Genomic DNA, 15,023 nt, shown 5'->3' with positions numbered 1-15,023 from the left:
TGAAGAGAGTAACTCTAAATACAGGGCAGCAAACTGTGTAGATGAACAGATACTTGGGACACTAAGTAGACTGACAGGGCAAATCCTTTGGGATATAACCAACCACTAGCCACAGGAACCTGCTTCATTAGGCCACCTCTCAAACAGAGACATACCAAGATCCTCTTTGACAAGTACATCTCTGAAGAACACAATGTTCTTGTTATATACCAAAAGTCCTTACCATTCCTCAAAAACACAAAGGAATTAACAAAAAAGCACACTACCCTGTTTCACGACAACAATTTATGGGCCCTTTGCATGTTCCATTATTCCTGCTGTACTAAAGCAACTCTAAGGTCATCAAAAACTCTCTGGGGGTGAAATTCAACTATCAGCCATTTCCTCATTTCTCAATCTTCCAGGACTCTGTCCTGTTTGCAGCAGTGTTAGCCCCGGGGAACTCTCTTGCTACTCTTTCCTTTGTTCAATCACTGGGAATTTCCTCCCAAGATGCAGCTGTGGATAACTTGCTCTTCTCTCTCTAGCTTCCTTTCCTCCAAGACCTCATCTATTTACATTGCTTCCAGTGAAAAAAACACTGACTCAAGGAAGAGAACCTTGGATCAAATCCCATCTCCACCACTTACTAGCTATATGACCCTGGGCAAGTCATTTCCCTTCTTGGGCCTCAGTTTCCTTAACTGTAAAATAAGAATTTTGGACTAGATGATCTAAGAGGTCCCTTTCCTTTTCCAGATCTACATAGCCTTTGGATTCTCACCACAACCTCAAGCTCACTAACCACTTAAACATCCAAACAACCTAACAGGAGGACAAACTTCCCCATTTCTGGGGAGGGCGCTATCGCCCTTCCAATCACCTAGGTTTCAAAACTTCTCTCTCTTCTTCACTTTATTTATTCAACCAACTGCCAAGTCTTACAAATTCTATGCCCAAATTTTCTCTTGAATCCTTCCCTATCTTTCCACTCACACAACTATTACCATATTTCAAGCCTCATTCCCCTCTCAATTGGACAATTGTACTAGCTTCCTAAGTGGTATCCTTGAGGCTCTGCCTTCTCCAGTCTCTACCTACTACACAGCCGCCAGTCATATTCTTAAATGCACAAGTCAGACCACCATACTTCCTTGCTCAATAAACTCCAATGGCTCTCTATTACTTCTAAGGTCAAATACAAACTCCTGCTTAGAATTTCAAGCTCTTCACAATCTCGCTCTAATTTACCTTTCCAACATTATTATATGTTATTCTCTTTCCCTCACGTAACTCTCATGTCCTGCCAAACTGACCTTCTCGCTGTTCCTCAAATCACACTCCATCTCCCATCCCCATGCCTTTGCACAAGATGTTCCCCCATATAATACACTTCTTCATCACCACTCCCTCTCAGAATTGTTAGCTTCAAGGTTTAACTCAGATGTCACTCCCAACAAGTAGCCTTTTCTGACTTCTCTGGTACTTAGTGCTTTCTTCCTTCTCAAATTATTATATTGATTGGTTTATATGTTGTTCCTCCCAGTAAAATGTAAGCCTCTTAAGACAGCAACTGGGTTTGGTTTTGGTTTTGACTTTGTATGTGATCCTGCACTAGCAGTTACACTCCTAAGGACTAGTAGATGCATGCTGAGTGGAATTTATAAATGCTTATTAAATTCACTTCCATTAGAATTCCATTCAGTGTAATTCAACAAATATTCACTAAATACTATGTGTAACAATGCAAAGATGAAGAAATAATGACACAGACACAATCCTTACCCTTAAAGAGTTTACAGTCTGGCAGGTACACAAATAACTATGATAAAGAGAATGTGATGATGTCCATAAGAGCACCTGTGGGAACTGGGACAAGCTTCATGAAAGCAACGGCATCAGAGTTGGTGCATTACACTAACAAGAGCAAAGGGGTGGAGGACTGTTTCTGATAGATTTAGCCCTTCACAGCAATGTAAGGACCTTAAAACATTCCCCAATGACTCGAGGTAAAATGCCATCTACATCCAGAGAAAGAACTATGGAATTGGGACACAGAATGAAGAAGACTAATTTTTCTTGTGTTATGTTTTATTTTGTTTTGTTTTTTCTCATGGTTTCTCCCATTCATTTTAATTCTTCTATGCAACATGACTGATGTGAAAATGTGTTTAATAATAATGTGTATGTAGAACCCATATATGATTGCATGCCATCTTAGGGAGGGAGGGGGGAAAGGAGGGGGAGAAAATTTAAGACTTATGGAAGTGATTGTTAAAAACTGAAAACAAATAAATTACTTTTTTAAAAAAAGCAAAGGGGTAGAGACTACAGAATCTAGATGTGACTCCAGTCTCCAGATTTACTATCTGTCTGTGATCTTGTACAACCTGCTTCAAAGTTCTAGGACTCTGGATCTTCATCTCTAAAACAAGAGGACTGGATCTGACAGCTTGTAAGGTTCCTTCTAACTCTAAGTCTAAGGTCCTATGATCCTAGATGGATCTTGAAGGATGAACAGGATTCTGAGTGAACAAAGATTTTTCTAGGTAAGAAGAGAACAGCAAGCACTAAGATATGGATATGAAAAGGTTCAAGATGTTTAGGAAACATGAAATAATTCAGTTAGCCTAAAGTATGGGAGTATTAAGCTGTTAGGAAAACTGGGTTAAAAACAACCAATCAACAAGCTTTATGAAACACCTGTTATGTGCCAGGCACTATGATAGACCCTGAGGATAAAAATATAAAGAAGGAAACTACCCCTACTGTCAAGAAGCTTAAATTCTAAGTAGGAAACAACATCATCACATAAAAGAACATGCAGCATGAATGTAAAGAGAGGAGATGGGAGGAGGGGCTGGATCTGTGATTTCACTGGAGCTCCACAGTGAAGAAACTCCCTCTGTCAATGTAATGTGGGTCAACAACTCGTTGGCAACTTATAGCCTGAGAGCAGCCTAGAGGAGTGAGATGCTAAGTGACTTGCCCAGGCTTACTCAACCAGTATTTTTCAGCAACAGGATTTGACTGGGTCTTTCTGTCTGCTGTGGCAGCTCTTTAGTCACTGTTTCACATAGCCTCTAAATATGAAGAGGAGAGATACAAATGTACACAAAGAAGTTAGGGAAGCATTAATAGCTTAGGGGTGTTACAAAACGCTTCATACATAAAGTGATGTTTGAGCTGAGTCTTGAAGGAAGAAAGGGATTCTATGAGATGGGGAGAGACTGCTTTCCAGACAGGAAGGGAATGCAGGGCATGGAGAAAGGAAAGGAGTATTATGTGTGAGGACCAGAGCTAGGGAAAGTATGACTGGAGTAGAGAGTATAGCAGAAATAACATACACTGGACTGGAAAGAGAGATTGAGGCCAGGTTGTGAAGGGTTTTAAAAACTAAACAGAGAAGTTTTTATTTTATCCTAGATACAAGAGGAAGCCCTTGGAGTTTATCGAGTAGGACAGTGAGATGGTCCAAACTGTGCTTAAGAAAAATCACTTTGAACAATATATAGGAAGGCCTAGGGTAGGAAGAGAGCTGAGGCAAGGAAACCAATTAAAAGGTCACTGAAATAATCTAGGAGAAAGTGGATGACAAGGCCCTGAACTAAGGTGCTGGCTACAAGATCAGAGGGAGGGAATTGGATGTGAGAGATGTTGTAAAAGTAGAAAGATTTCGCAAATGAGTAGATTTATGTAGTGAAGGAGAGTGAAGAGTTAAAGAAAACGACAAGGGCATGAACTGGAAGAATGCTGAAATCTTTTGTCAGAAACAGGAAAGTTTGGAGAAGGGATGGCTTGAACAGAGCATTACATTGTGAAGACTTTGAATGCTTGGCTACAAAGTTTCAGTATAATTTGGTAAGCAATGAAAAAACAAGAATAGTTTTTCAGCTAGGGAATGTTTTGAGATGTATTCTTTTGCGAAAAAAAAATTTCATTAAAGACTGCTGAAACCCTAGAAAGATATAAGGGAGTAATATCCCCATGGAGGCAGACCCTATAGCACAGCAGGGAATTACAGCTGGTTGGAATTTACAGTTTCCTCCTAATCATTTCCTTTTCCTCTATCACAGCTTCTCAACTCCAGTGCCTTTGGCACCACCTCCCCCTTTTATTGCTCCTTTATGCCTGGAGAGCTTCTAACTCCCCACTCAAACGTCCCAAACCTTATTTTCCTCATTTCACAGCAGCACTTTTTGCAGTAGCAAAACAATGGAAACAAAGTGGACGGCCATCAGCTGGGGCCTGGCGGACACCAATGTAGGGAGATAGTACTGTGTCATAAGGGAAGACTTCTATGAACTGATGCAGAATGAAGCAAGCAGAAATAAGAACAACATACACAATCAGAATAATGGAAAAAAAAACAACAAAAAGAAAAGTGAACCCTGTAAAATTACAAGCAAGCTTGTCTCCAAAAAAAAAACCAGATTAGAACATGCATTTTTCTCCCTTTTTTTCAGGAACTTTGGGTATGGAACATAACGTTTATTGTTAGGCGTGGTTGATATACTGGTCAATTTTGCTGAACTTTAAGGGGTGATTCTCTGGATAGGGTAGAGGGAGAAATAGATTTGGAAATGAGGATGATGTAAAAATAAAAGATATCAATAAAAGTTTTTTTAAAATAAATACTAACAGTTGTGTTTTAATTGACAGTTCGCTAAAATAAACTTTGTTTTGACCAGGCTACCAGGCAGGAAAATTGCGGGTATCTAGTTGAATCAGGTCTAAAGGAGCTATATCTATGGGACTAACTTGATAAGGGAGTTGGGAATCCCAAAGAATTTCTATCACATCCTGCTAATGCATGAGGCCAGAAAATATTCTCCAGACATGCAAACACTACACATTACATTTGAGACTAAAAGGGAAAGATACAAAAGGTTTGTGGTAAGGGGATGATCTAGAGAGAAATACATCAAACTGCAATGGTTTATAAGATAAATTCCAATTTTCTGACATCAGGGAGAAAAATTTCCCAGAGCGGTGTCAGTTTATCCGGGGGAGGAAGGGAGGAAGGCTTTTAGATTTATAAGTAATCAATTATAATAAGCAAGATGTTAATATTTTTATAAGGTATATTTAAGATTGCATTTCATGACTCAAACTCTTGGAGACTGTCACTGTGAAGCTTTGGAAATTCTCAGTAAATGAGGAAACACCCATCTAATACATTAAAATCAACTGAAAAGTTCATAGAATCAAAAGTAGAACGGACCTTTAGAGATCCTCTAATAGTCCAATAAATTTTACTTCATTTTACAAAGGAGAAACCTGAGGATCAGAGGAGTAAAGTAGAGCCTGTCTCTTTAAGTACACAAACAGTAAGGTTATGAATATGCCAGCTGAGAAAGTGTTTAAGGCAGATTACCCCATTCAGAGAGATAATATTCTGGGAAACAAGGTTGGCTGCTTTCCTATATCAAAGGTTGTACTGAATAGCTGCAGGGCTATTCAAGGGTATGTGGGTTACCACTCCAGCCTCTTTGGGTTCCCTATCTTGCTTCAAAGATGAATGTCAAACTACAGCTAGCTATATCACAGGCAGATAGAAATATATAGGGAGAGGTCTCAAGGACCAAAATTTGCTTTGTCTAAATTAAGAATAAGGTCTTAGTTACCTCAGAACCAAATCCTTTTAAGAAACTCTCTTTGAAAACTGAGACAAAAGCTATCTAGAATCACAGGATCCTACATTTAGAGCTGGAAATGACCTCAGAGGCCATCTAGCTTAACCTCTCATTTTACAAATGGTAAGGGAAGTTAACTTATCCATGGTCACAGAGGTAGTAAATACAGAGGCCTAATTTGAACCCAAGTTCTCTGCCTAGAGAGCCAGAATGCTTTGCCCATTGTATCATGCTACCGCCTATTCTTCTAAACTAAAAGCAAGAGATTCTCATGTTAATACCTTGCTCTGAAATTTAGTCCCATTCTACTGTATTCCTAGCCTTCATCATGGTCTCCAAAAACTCACCATCCTGTAAGGTCAAACCAACCCTGATACCTATGTCTTCTCAGTATCCTTTGTACATGGGGCCCCTCCCTCCTACTGACTGGAAAGGGTAGAAGATGAAGATCAGAGAATTCTCCCCAGATCCTACAAAGGCAGCAATCCCACATTCTTACTTGGGCCACATTCTTCTGGACTTCATCAGGCTTCCCTCCTCCTCCACACCTTTCAGCTTCTTTTTATTTTATGTGTTGTCTTCCCCCATTAGATTGTGAGCTCCTTGAAGGTAGGGATTAAATGGCCCACCAATATCTCAAATTCAACATGTCCAAAATTATACAGATTATCTTTACCTTGAAAAACCTGACCTTCTTCCTAACTACTCTTCTCTGTGCCACTATTATCCTCCCAGTGACCTAGGCTTATAATCCTGGAACCATATTTAACTTAGAACCACAGAATTTTAGAACTGCAATGGATTGTCATGGTCATCTAGTCTAACTCATATTCTAAAGGAATCCCTTATTTAACATGTCCACTAACGGATCATCTTAGCCTCTACTTGAATACCATAAATAAGGTTGTGTGGGGCAGGGAAGCATCAGCTCCCCAGACAGTCCACTATTCCATTTTTTCATAACTCTAACTTGTTAGACATTCTTTTCCCTAAAATTGAGCCTAAATTTGTCTTTTTGCAACTTCCATTTTTTGTTCTTGATTCTGTTTTCTGGGGCCAAACAGAACAAGTCTCCACAAGGTGGCCTTTCAAATACCTGAACACATCTATTATCCCTTCCTGAATCTTCTCTTCTCCAAGTCACTTCAAACTATCCTGATGTTACGGACTCAAAATTCATTACTACCTGGTTGCTCTACTTTGGATATTCTTCAGCTCATTAATGTCCTTCAGATGCAGCGACCAGGGCTGAACACCATACTACAAAAGTGGCATAACCGCGGCACAGCGCAAAGACAATCACTTTCTTGTTCCTGAAAACTATGACTCTTACTGGAGTCCAATATCACCATTAGCTTTTGTAACTGCCACATCATGCTAATGACTCATGTTGAACACATACTTCACTAAAATCCCCAGATCTTTCACAAATTGCTATATTTGTGAAGTTGATTTTTAAAGCAAAAGTGTAAAACTGCATTTATACTCATTGCATTTCTTCTTTGATTAGTCCAGGACGTACTAGACTGTCAAGATCTTTTTGGAGGTTATATTATCTACAAATCTGATGATCATGTTATCTATACCTTTATCAGAATTACTGATAAAAATGTTCAATGGCACAGGAATGATATATTCAATGCCATACCGATCAAACTACCAAAGGATTACTTTAGGGAACTAGAAAAAAAAAATCATACTGAAATTAACGTAGAAGCAATAAAGGTCAAGAATCTCAAGGGAAAAGTGAAAAAAAGTAGGAACAATGGGGCCTAACGTGCCAGATCTCAAACTATATTAAAAAGCAGGAACTCTCAAAATAATTTGGTACTGATTTAAAAAATATAAAAATCAATCAGTAGAACTGATTAGGTACACAACATACAGAAGTAAATGTATCTGATAAACACAAACACCCCAGTTATTGGGATAAGAACTTACTATCTAACAAAAACTGTGGGGAAAACTGGGTACCAGTACGGAAGAAATTAGATTTATACTAATATTTTACAACATATACCAAGATAAGTTCCAAATGGATACATAATATAAATTTTTTTTATAAGGTCACATCAGAAACAAATAAGAAAAACATGGTAAAATTACCTACCAGATTTATGGATAGAAGAAAAGATAATGACCAGACAAGGAACAGAAAGAATCGCAGAAGATAAAATAGTTAATTTTGATTTATAAAATTAAAAAAAATTGTTTTACACAAACAAATCTAATAAAGCTGAGATGAAAAGGGAAACAACTGGGAGAAAATCTTTGCAGCAAGTTTCTTTGAAGAAAAGATTTTATGTATGAAATAGTTATAGCAGTGCTTTTTGTGGTAGTAAAAAACTGTTGACTAAAGAAATGCCCACCAAAGGAATAGCTGAATGAACCAAAAATGAGAAATTAGATTACTTCAACAAGACGTGGAAAAACTTACATGAACTGATGCAGGGTGAAGTAAACAGAACCAGGAGAACAATTTATACAATAACAACAACACTATAAAGACAAACAACTTTGAAAACTATAAGAACTATTAATACAAAGACCACTCATGATTTCAAATGACCAATGTTGAAACATACCATCTACCTGCTAACAGAGAGATGATAGATTTAGGTGTTAGAATGAGATGTATATTTTTTTATGCAGCCAATGAGTGATTTTGTTTTGCTCAACTATGAATATCTGTTACAAGGAATTTGTTTTCCTTTTCTCTTTTTTTCCCCAGTGAGGTGACAGTAGGAAGAGAAAATAGATTTCTAATTTAAAAATAAATTTAAATAGGAAGTTATTACAGATGTCAAATGTTTCATCTGCTATCAGATGAGTTCACTATATTGATAATTTTGCTTGTTACTTTTGTTACATCTAATAGGTACATCTAATAGAGTGGAGATTATAATAATAACAGAGTGTATGAGTAAATGATAAGTAATAATCACGATAGGATTTACATAGTGCTTTAAAGTTTGCAAAGCATTTTATAAACATTAGCTCATCTTATTCTCACGATCCTTGGAGGATTATTTTCTCCATTTTACAGATTAGGAAATGGAGGCAGAGGTTAAATGATTTACCAGCTATTAAGTGTCTGGGGCTAAACTGAACTCATGTCTTTCTCACTCCAAGTCCAGTGCCCTATCTACTATGCCACCTAGCTGCCTAGTCTGGAATTATTTGAAATATAATAACAAAAACACATCTATAAAACTTAAAAACCAAAAACTCACACAGAAAGCACAGAACTTTGGAGTATTTCACTAGAGATCTCTTGCTACACTGACATACATTCAACTATCACTGTCTACTCTTTGACTCCAGATATTTGGCCAGTTCTTAAAAAAGGAAGTAAGGTTAATCTATCATGACTTTTCTCTGATGAAACCATGCTGGCTTTTTATAATAATTTCTTCCTTTCCTAGATGTTTATTATCATTCTAATAATTCATTCTAGAATTTGCCCAGAATCAGTTGAGAATCTTGCCTCCCATTCACTGAAAAAAAAATTGAAGTTACTCACTGATAACGTCTTTTTTCCTGCTCCTCATCTTCTATTAGTCCGTTGCCTTCTGTGCCTGAGTCCTGTATCTCCTCTTTCATCCATCCCACATGAAGAGGTGGCCATTTTCCCTACCAAGGCAGACCCCTCCATGCCACCCCATCCTCTCCAGAATACTGCCCTCACTGTCATACCAACTCTCTCACTTATTTTCAATCGTTCTCTGTCTACTGGCTGCTTCTCTAATGCCTCCAAACTTATCCTTATCTCCTTCCATCTTCAAAAACACCTCACTTGCTCGGCCATCCCCACTAGCTATTATCCTGTATTTCTTCTCCCTTTTGGGGCGATATTCCTTGAGAAGGCCATCTCCTGTTTATGCCTCCACTTCCTTTTCTCTTATTCTCTTAATTCTCTGTAGTCTGTGCTCCAACCTCATCATTCAACTGAAATTGCTCTCACCAAAGTTACTAAAGATAAGAGGCCTAGAGTCAGAAAGACTTGAGTTCAAATCCAGCTTCAGGCAATTACAAGCTGTGTAACCCTTGACAAATCACCTAACTATTGTCTATCTCAGTTTATTCAAATGTAAAATAGGGTTAACAATAGGACCAATCTCCCAAGGATGAGGATCTAATTAGAGAATATTTGTAAAGTACTTTTCACAGTGCATGGCACATAGTAGGTGCTTAATGAATGTTTATTTCGTTTTTTCCTCTTAATTGCCTAATCTAATGGCCTTTTCTCAATCTTCATCCCTCCTGACCTCTCTGCAGCCTCTGACACTACTGACCACTCTCTTCTTGATGTTCTCTTTTCTCTAAGAAGAGGGACATTCTCTATCTGGGTTCTTCTCCTAACTCTAAAGCTTTGGGCCCTCTTCTCTTCTCATTTTACCCTATTTCACATAGTGATCTCACTAAGTCCTAAGGATTCAATTATTATCTCTATACTAATGATTCTCAAATCTAGTCATCCAGTCTAACTTTTCTCCAACCTCCAGACTTACATCTCCAACTGCCTTTTAGATACCTCAAACTGGATGTCCCATTAACATTTTAAACTTAAAATATCCAAAACTGAACTCATTATCTTTCCTCCCAAACCTTTCCCTCTTCATAATTTCCCTATTACTATGAAGGGTACCACCAACTTCACAGTCACTCAGGCTTACAATCATCTTACTTATTTACATCCTCTACTCCTCTCTTATTCCCCTTATGCAATCTATTGCCAAGTTCTGACAGTTTTATCTTGGTAACATCTCTTTTACAAATTCCCTTCTCACCTCTGATACTGCTAGTAACCTGGTAGAGGTCTTTGTCACCTCCTACCTAGACTATCACACAATAGCTTGCTGGTTACTCTGCCTGTCTCAAGTCTCTCCCCACTTACAAGCCATTCTCTACTCAGTTGTCAAAATGATCATCCTAAAACACAGGTCTAACTATGTTTTACTCTCCCACTCAAAAATCTCTATTCTAACCCTTTTCTTCCTTTCCAGCTTTCTTATACCTTATTCTTCTCCCTCGTCTCCCCTCTCATGTACTCTACAATCCAGTGGCACTGGCCTCCTTGCTTTTCCTTGCACAAACTCCCCTTCTCCTGACTCTGGGCATTTTCACCAGCTGTTCTCCAAGCCTGGAATGCTCTCCCTCCTCATCTCTTACCTCTTGGTTTCCCTTGCCCCCTTCGAGTCCCAGCCAAAATCCCAACCTTCTATATGAAGTCTTTCCCAATCCCTCTTAATGTTAGTGCCTTCCCTCTGTTGATTAGCTCTAATTCATCCTGTATATAACATTTGTACATAGTTGTTTCCACGTTGTCTCTCTCCACACCCCGCCAATAGAATGTGAGCTCCTTGAAAGCAGAGACTGTGTTTTGCCTTTCTTTGCATCCCTAGTACTTAGCACTGTGCCTAAGACATAGTAGGTGCTTAATAAATGCTTGATGACCGAATCTAAGTCACATTCACTGGCCTATAGTTTGTAGTCTATGTTCTCTTCCTTTCTCATGAAAGCTGTGACACAACCTTTCAAATATCACTGACAGTGGCTCATTTCTTTCAGTACCCAAAGATGTAGTTCAATGGAGCCAAACAAGCTGAATATGTAGGAGACAATGAAGTGCATTCTTACTCTCTCCTTACTTATCTTTGAGTTTCAACTCACTTAATCATTTTTGTTCTGTCATTTCCAATGCAAAGGTCATTCTCCTTGGCAGACAGAAGCAAAATAAGAATGCGGTAGCTCTGCCTTCTCTCTGTTGTCATCATCCCATCCACACCAAGCGGCAGTCTTATCCCTTCTTTGATCTTCCTTTTTCCTCCAACATAGCTTAAAAAAAAAAAAACAAACCCTTTTTGTTAACCTTAGTTTCCCTCACAGCCTCATATGCTTCTGCGCTTTAGCAGTCCTAGCACTATGTTTACAGGACCATGCCATCCATATTTTTATGTACTCCCTCTGTTACCTGACCTTGCCTCCATCTTCCATATATTTTTCCCCCCAAGATTAGGTTTCCTTATCTCACCCCCAGGCTGGTAATACAACAGCCACTCATAGTTTTGATCCTAATGCTAATTGGTATAGAAACTTTTAAGGGGCTGTATTTTCACAGCTGGGCCAGCTAGGTTCTCCTTAGGCTGCCCAGTATCTCTCCTGCTTCTTAGCCTTCAGTAGACAACAATATGCAAAACTTAAACTGAGCCCCTGTGGTCTTCACCAATATACCGGTGCTAGATTTAGTGCCGACACCCATTTGGTTTTAGACCTACTGCAGCTCAGAACTCTTGAACTCAGGGGATCCACCAGTCTCAACATTGCCAGCAGCAGAGACTAAAGACATGTCCAAACTGAAGAAAATTTTTAAAAATCTAACTTGATTGATGTGCATGCACATCGCTGAAACTGTTTCTCTTTAAGTCTTCAGAATTTTATTCTTGGGAATTTCCCAAGAATTTTCCCATCTTTTATATAAGGTAAGATTTTAATACATGGAATCCTACTTATCCTTCCTCCAAAGCCTCTTTAAATCGACTTTCTCAAAACCTACGGTACATGTTAGACTATTCCTGGTATGACTTTCTTTCTCTATCACAAATTCTAGAAGGGAAGGGACGCTTACCCCTAAGGTTCCCATCATTTCCAACCCAGCAACCAGTTCTTCCCTGTTAGTAGGAATCAGATCAAGTATAGTATTTCCCTTGATTGGTTCCTTTTGAAGGATGACATTATCATTAAGGCAAGTCAAGAAGTTACTAGCTGCTCTGCTTCTGGCAGACTGGGATGACTGAAGTCTCCCATTATTATCATATGATGCCCCTTTGAGCCAGTCTTGTGATCTGTTTTCCATGTGTTCTTTCTTTTCAAGTAGTCTGTAGCACATTCTGATAACAAATCACTTCTATTTTTGCCCCACTGATCTTTATCCTAATGTTCTCTACCATACTTTCCTTCCTCAGCTTCACAGATTTCTTTATGTGATTATGCCTTCTTAATATACAATGCTACCTACCCCTTCTGCCCATGCCTCCTACCTAACTTGTTCCTTTTAAATGAGGTACACTTATCCACAGCTATATTCCAGTCATGGGTTTCATCCTATCAAGTCTTAGTGACACTCAAAAGACAAATTTGCCTTCTTGTTTTAGAACCTCTACTTCTTCTTCCTAATTACCTAAACTAAATTCAGGGCATTTGTGTATAGATGTTTGAAGCCATGGTTTTTATTATTTAATCCTTCCTTGGTTTTTGTTTCCTGCAAACTCCTGAATGTCCCAACTGTTCTTCTTCCTTAATTGTAGCTATTCTCTATGATGTCTAGCTTAGTGGATGTACATAGGTGGTTTCTCCTTGCATCATTTTTTTTTAAAGCCTTTTTAAAAAGATGCTGGCAAAAAAAAAAATTCTTACTAGTCTTATTTATTGGATGTATTTTATCACATTTTTTAAAAAAGCCATGGTCCAAGTAATTCAACTCCCATTCTTAGGTACCAGCTAAATAAATTTTTCTCTCCTGCTTCTTGGCCTTCAGTAGGCAACAAAAAGCAAAAATTAAACTGACCTTACAGTTTTCACTTCTGAATGCTGTGTCAATCCAATTCACTTCCTTTTCTTATTCTTAACAAAGTTACTATGTAGTTCCTCAATCCCCCTGAACTAGCCTCCTCTCCTCTCTACGTAGCTCACCAATGAGTTGTCCTCAAGTTTCTGCCTTCGTACTATCTTCTCAACCAGTCTTGCCTCTACTACATTCAGGCCCTTATCTCTTCTAATCTAGACTATTGCAACGGGCCTCCTAACTGATCTTCCAACCTTCAGTCTAATCCGACTCCAAACCATCCTTCATTTTGCCCTAAATAACCTTTCCAGTAAATCACCCATATCCTATTTTTCCTCTATTCAAAAACCTTCAGTGACTCTCCATTATCTACCAAATAAACTATAAACTCCTGATTCTACAATCAAGGCCTTCTACAATATGACTCTACCCTACTTTTCCAGCTTTATTTCATGTGACTCCCTCTTTTACACATGCAATGTCTAGACAGATTGTACAGCAGTACATCACTAGTTCACATCTTGCCTTCTGTCTCCATGACTTTGCTAACATTATGCCCCATAGCTTGAAAAAACTTTCCCAGATATCCATCTATTAAATGTATCCTCCCTTCCTTCAAAATTCAGCTCAGATGCCATCTCTTTCATGAAGACTTCTCTGATCTTCCTATCCCACACTATTCTGATTCAAAGTTGTTTCTTCATCATCAAATTTTTCATATAGTCTGCCTGTTTCTCTTTTGCCCTTATTTTCCTTGGGTCATATTTATTTGGGTGCAGCTCCTTTCTATTAATCCCTCCTATAATCTCCAGGAGGGCAGGATTGTTGTCATTTTTCATCTTTGTCTCTCCAGTTCCTAGCACAATGCACATAGTAAGCACTTAATAAATGTTTGTTGAATGGCAGGAGGGCTGGAGTTCTCTAAGATCACACACAATTTTATATCCTATTATCTTTTAGTAGGGGCCATAGGGAAGAACTCCTAGTAGAACAGAGTAAAAACATTTCAGATGCATTTCTTTGAGTCAAAACCAAAACAAACTAGAAAGGGCAGAACAATCTCATTCCACTAACACTCTGAATGATTTCATGTGCTACACTAACTAAACTAAGGTTCTTCAATTTGAAGGCGATTAATCCAGAAACTTGTCGAAATCAATTCAACGAGTAAATAGTAAACACTATTAATATTGGAAAAAAAATTAATAAATTGGGTTACATCATTAGTTCCATCAAAGAAGCACTGCCAACTTCTACTATTACATAGTGATGGGGGGATTAGGGGGAATAGGGAAGAGAATAAGTCATATTTTTGTTATTTACACATGGAAATTAAGTGTGCTACTGAAAGGCAAAGATCTGGACAAAAAAAAAATTAAGAGAAGATAACCATAGTGGGAACCTCTAAGTTTTAAATATGCACAAAATAGTGACACAAGCAATCCTGAGGGAGGAATGAACAAATTTCTAGCTACATAACATTATGCAGTTTTGACCCTTTTTAAGAACTTAAAACAAATTTCACACTACTGCCGAATTAATCTTTGTGACCTTAATGTCACCTTTTTATGGAGACAAACTAAGACACAAGGAGATAAAATTCTCAAACTCACAAGGCAAAAGAAGCAAGGCTAGGCTCTAAAGCCTGGTTTTTCTACTCCTTACACCTACTGAGACATCCTTCTTAGATCTACATAAAAGGATTAGATCTAAATCAATGCTTCTATGACCTCACTGGAATGAAATTTAAAAGACCCAACTAAAAAAAAAAATTGAATAAATGGAGTAATAACTAACCTGATGGAGGCAATTCTCTAAGTTTCAAATACTAAATTTATAAATAC

General features: G+C 38.2%; 1 protein-coding gene across 14 annotated transcripts in view; it reads right to left on the bottom strand.

The window, feature by feature from the left end:
- The window catches only part of HIPK2 (homeodomain interacting protein kinase 2), a 256,347-nt gene that overhangs the window by 220,172 nt on the left and 21,152 nt on the right, over window positions 1-15,023 (bottom strand). For 2 of the 14 annotated variants that reach the window (XM_072650082.1, XM_072650084.1), the window contains exon 2: window positions 11,289-11,453. The exons of the other annotated variants lie outside the window; for them this stretch is intronic. The gene's annotated coding sequence lies outside the window, so the exon portion shown is untranslated. The remainder of the gene's footprint in view (window positions 1-11,288; window positions 11,454-15,023) is intronic. 14 annotated transcript variants of the gene reach the window in all.

This window comes from Notamacropus eugenii, chromosome 3 (assembly GCF_028372415.1).
Source record: "Notamacropus eugenii isolate mMacEug1 chromosome 3, mMacEug1.pri_v2, whole genome shotgun sequence".
Taxonomy (NCBI): Eukaryota; Metazoa; Chordata; class Mammalia; order Diprotodontia; family Macropodidae; genus Notamacropus; species Notamacropus eugenii.
The sequence above is the reverse complement of the archived record's forward strand: the minus strand, read 5'-3'. Positions and strand labels throughout refer to the sequence as shown.